The sequence below is a fragment of the Panthera onca genome, chromosome X (genome assembly GCF_046562875.1).
Source record: "Panthera onca isolate mPanOnc1 chromosome X, mPanOnc1 haplotype 2, whole genome shotgun sequence".
Taxonomy (NCBI): Eukaryota; Metazoa; Chordata; class Mammalia; order Carnivora; family Felidae; genus Panthera; species Panthera onca.
Window position 1 is genome coordinate 5,715,448 of NC_138357.1, and position 5,623 is coordinate 5,721,070.

The window sequence follows — 5,623 nt, forward strand, 5'->3', positions numbered from 1 at the left end:
GAAACTTTGTCCCTATTAAATAACAGCTTCCCTTCACTTCCTCTCTACAGTCCCTGAAGCCACCATTGCCCTTCCTGGCTCTGTAAATATGACAACTCTATTAACTAATATAACTCAGATTATACAATATTTGTCCATAGTGACTGTCTTATTTCACCTAACATAATGCCTTCAAGGCTTATCTACACTGTACCATGTATCAGAATATCTGTCCTTTCCTTTCCTTTTGGAGGCTAAGATCTCACTATATGTATATTTCACTTTTTAATTTATCCATTCATCTGGAGATGTCCACTTGGATTGCTTCCAATTTTTGGCTAATGAGAGTAACGTGGCTGTGAACATAGATCTACAAATACCTGTTAATACTTGTTCAAGTCTCTGCTTTCAATTCTTTCAGGTATATACCCAGAATTCGAAATACTGGATCATGCTGTAATTCTGTTTTTAATTCTTTGAGGAACCACCATACTGTTTTCCACAATACTTCCTTGTTGTACGTTTCCCACCAGCAAACCCCCAGAGTCCCAGTTTCTCCGTCTCCTTGCCAACACTTCTTTTCTGTATCATTCTCCTTCCTCTGACTACTTTTAAGATTTCCTTTTTATCACTGGTTTCAAGCAATTTGATTATGAGATGTGTTAGTGCAGCTTTCCTCATGTTTCTTGTTTTTGGGTTTGTTGAGTTTCCTGGCTCTGCTGGTTCATAGTTGTCATTAACTTTTGAAAAATCTTGGCCATTATTTCTTCAAATAGTTTTTGAATTTCCCCCCTCCCCTCTGTCTCCTGGAAACTTCAACTGTATATATATATATATATATATATATATATATATATATATATATATTTGGTTGCTTGAAGTTGTGCCATTTCACTGATGCTCTGTTTATTTATTTATGTTTTGAGTTTGTTTTCACTCTGTGTTTCATTTTAGATGGTATGTATGGCCATGTCTTCATAGTCTTTTCATCTGCAATGTGTCATCTGTCATTAAATCCCATCCAGTATATTTTGCATCTTAGACATTCTAGAAGTTGGTTTGGATCATTTCATATGTCCCATTTCTCTACACAGCGTGTCCAATCTTTCCTCTAGCTTCTTGAACAATGGAATACAATTATATAATTGTTTTAATGTCCTTTTCTATTAACTTATTCTCTATTTAATTTCTTTGTCAATTTTAATAGATCTTTCTCCTCATTGCAGATTGTATTTTTCTTCTTCTTTGCCTGTCTGGCAAATTTTTATTGGATGTCAAGTATTGTCAGTTTCACCTTATTAGATACTGAATATTTTGACACTGCTATAAATATTCTTTTTTTAAAGTTTATTTACTTTGAGAGAGAGAGAGAGAGAGAGAACAAGTGGGGGGGGGCAGCGAGAGCGGGACAGAGGATCTGAAGTGGGTTCCACACTGATAGCAAAGAGCCTAATGTGGGGTTTGAACTCATGAACCATGAGAGCATTACCTGAGCTGAAATCAAGAGTCAGATGCTTAACCTACTGAGGCACCTAGGAGCCCCCTCCTATAAATATTCTTGAGCTTTGTTCTGGGATGCAGTTATGTGGAAATAGTTTGATCTTTTCCGGTCTTGCATGAGCGAAAGTTTTGTTAGTTGGGGCAAGAACATGGTTTTAGTCCAGAGTTAATTTTTGATTACCCCTGAGGCAAGATCCTTTTTATTATTTAAACCTAGGATTTGTCAACTTTTGTACTATTGACATTTTGGGACAGATAATTTCTTAGAGTGGGGGGCTGTTTGTGCATTGTAGGATGTTCAACAATATCCCTGACCTTTACATACTAGATAGCATGCACCTGATTGGGAAACCAAAAATGTCTCCAGATATTGCCAAACATTCCCTTGGGGACAAAATTGCCTTCCATTGGGAATCACAGCTTTAACTGGTGCTCCCTGAGTTATGAGATTTCTCACACTAACTGGACAACAGATACTATTTCTGCCTGTGTATGATCTCTGGGCACTGCTCCCTATAATGCTTTTTGGTGATTGTTTTCCTGGTTTTGGGTAGTTTCATCACTTGCACTGATCAGTATTTTCCCGAATATTTTAGAGAGACCCCCTGAAGATCTCTGGACTTCTCTCTCTCTCTTTGCAGCTTTTTCCCCTCTGAAACTCTGTTATATGAATCTAGTCACCTCTGTTTCTTCAGGCTCCCACCTTCATGTACTTAATTCAGAGAGGCTGCTTAGGCTCCCCCTCCCTGTGCTGAACCCTGGAAACTTTCTTCAGGTAGTAATCTGGGGCAATATTAAGGCTCACCTCATTCATTTTTCCATATTTCAGGGATAACTCTTTTTTGTTGCCTGATGTCCATTGTCTTAAGTGACATATTTTGTGTATTTTGAATAGTTTTTTTTTTTTTTAGCTATTTCAAATACCTTCCATAATACTTTGAATACTTACCAAGGGTAAGTACCTTCCATGATACTTTGTCTTGACTAGAAGCAAAAGTAACATTTAGTAGTGTGCCTTTTTTAACTCTTAAATATTTGGAGCTTTTCCAGATATTTTTATTTCTTTCTAATTCAGTTCCACTCTGGCTATAGAAAAGTCTCTATATGATTTCAATTATTTTAAATACATCAAGACATGTTTTATGGCCCAACATATGGTATATCCTGGTGAAATGTCCAATGTGAACTCAAAAAAAATGTCCTTTGTGCTGTGAGTGGATGGAATGTTTTATAAATGTTGTGTAGGTAAAATTGGTTAATGATGTCATTCTATTCTTTATATCCTTACTGATTTTTTTTAGTATACTTGTGTCAATTACTGAAGGCAGAATATTGAAGTCTCTCAATGTAATTGTGGATTTGCCCATTTTTCATTTTGTTTCTGTCCATTGTTGTTTCATGTATTTTGACGTGCTGTTATTGATTTCATACATATCTAGAATTATGTCTTTTTGATGAATTGACCCCTTTATAATCATAAAATGTAAATGTCCCACACTAGGTTGGGTGATATTCCTTGTTCCGAAGTCTTCTTTGTCTGGTGTTAATATAGCTAATCAGCTTTCTTATGATTAGTGCTTTTGTGGTCCAGATTTTTCCATCCTTTTATTTGTGTCTTCATATTTCAAGTGGATTTCTTATATAAATTTACATTTAATGTAATTACCAACTTGTTTGTATTTAAATGTAACATATTACTATTTGCTTTCTGTTTTCCCCACACGTTCTTTGTTCATTTGTTCTTCCTTTCCTGACTTTTTTGATATTATTAGACTATTTTATTAGCATTCCATTTAATCTCCTCTCTTGGCTTATTAGCTCTACCTCTTTGGGTTTTTTTTTTAATGTTTATTTTTGAGAGAGAGAGAGAGAGACAGAGAGAGAGAGAGAGAGACAAAGCATGAGTAGGGGATGGTCAGAGAGAGAGAGACACACACACAAGATCCGAAGCAGGCTCCAGGCTCTGAGCTGGTGGCACAGAGCCTGATGCGGGGCTCGAACTCACAAACAGCGAGATCATACTGAGCTGAAATTGGCACTAAACTGACTGAGCCACCCAGGTGCCCCTATTTGTCTATCTTCAAATGATATTATACCCCGTTAATACAACCTAAGAACCTCACAACAATATTCTTCCATTTTCCTTCCTATCCTTCTTGGTATCATTTTCATACATTTTCCTTCTGCATATGTTACTAGCACAACAATGCATAATTATTGCTGCTTCAAACAGTCACTTAGCTTTTATTTTTATTTATTTTTTTTTTTATTTTTAAAAAAATTTTTTTTTTCAACGTTTTTTATTTATTTTTGGGACAGAGAGAGACAGAGCATGAACGGGGGAGGGGCAGAGAGAGAGGGAGACACAGAATCGGAAACAGGCTCCAGGCTCCGAGCCATCAGCCCAGAGCCTGACGCGGGGCTCGAACTCACGGACCGCGAGATCGTGACCTGGCTGAAGTCGGACGCTTAACCGACTGCGCCACCCTGGCGCCCCTCAAACAGTCACTTAGCTTTTAAAGAAATTTAAAAGAATGTGAAGAAATCATTTAAATATTTACCCACATAGTTAGCCCTCCCAGTTCTCTCGATTTCTGTGTATAGATCCATGTTTTCATCTGGTATCATTTTCTTCCTGCTTGAATAGATTTCTTTAACGTTTCTTGTAGTGCGTGTCTGATGGCAAGGAGTCATGGCAGATTTTGTTTGTCTGGAAAATTCTTCATTTCACTTTTGTTTCTGCAAGCTCTTTCCCCTGAGTATAAAATCCTCAGTTGACAGTTACTTTAGCACATTAGAGTTGTTGTGCAGTTGTTTTCTGGTTTGCATAGCTTCTGGTGAGAAGTTTGTTATCACTCTGAAGTATATTCATGTATCTCTCTCTTGTTCCTCTTTTACATTTCTGTGACTCCAATTATGTGTGTGTTAAATCACTTGACATTGTCTCACAGGTTGCCAGAAACTTTCTTTAAACGATGTCAGGCTTTGTCCTGTCCCATTAGGCAGGAGAGTCTTGAGCAGCTCTAGGGGCTGTGGGACCCCAGTGTTCAGATGGGATCCTTCTTGCTGATTGCTTCTCTTCCACTGTAATATTAGCCTCTCAATAATCATGACAACATCTTTATTATAATTATTTTATTAAATTTTTTTAATGTTTATTTTTTTTTTTTTTGAGAGAGAGAGGGAGACAGAGCATGAGTGAGGGAAGGACAGAGAGAGGGAGACACAGAATCCGAAGCAGGCTCCAGGCTCTGAGGTGTCAGCACAGAGCCTGATGCAGGGCTCGAACTCACAAACCACAAGATCATGACCTGAGCCGAAGTCAGCAGCTTAACTGACTGAGCCACCCAGGTGCCTGTATTATCATTATTTTAGAGCCAGGAATTTTCCTGACTTTTCTTTCCCTTCAGTGTGTCTTACTGAAGTAACGTTAAGGTGTTAAGCAAGTTAAACATGTTTGCAATTTGTCACTTCCCCATCTGCCAACACATTTGTTTTACTGATATTTGGGTGTTTGTATGTGTTTGGATATAGATGTATTTCTAATAACATAAAAGTTATGGTAGTAATCAATATTAACACTAGAAATTTCAAAAATACAGAAAAAGGGAAAAAAAGGAAAAAATAGAAATTATCCATATCTCCCACTCGCAGATATAGATAATTGCTGCAAACCACTTGATATGCATATTTCTTATACATCCTTCTATCATAACTGTTACTTTTTAAAATAAAAATTGGGAGTATGTTGGGCATCTATTGTGCAACCTACTCTTTTTGCATAATATATTATGGATGACTTTGCATTGATTAAGTATTCTATTTTATTTACTCAACAGAGTACTTACTATATTTCAGGCACTGTTATAAGCACTTTATAAATATTAACTCATTTACTCCTCATGACATCACTACTGATAGATATTAACAACATCTCCCATTTCATAGAAGAGGACACTGAGGCATAGAGAGGTTTAGTAATTTGCCCAAGATCCTCTAGTTAACCTTGTAAATCATGGGGCCATATTCAAGCTCAAGCAATCCAAAATATCATTTTATTTCTGTTTTTATGTAATCTAGTTTCTGGTATGTTTTTACTAAGGATCCTGACACACCAGTAAGGCCCAGTTGAAGTAGTCTCCAT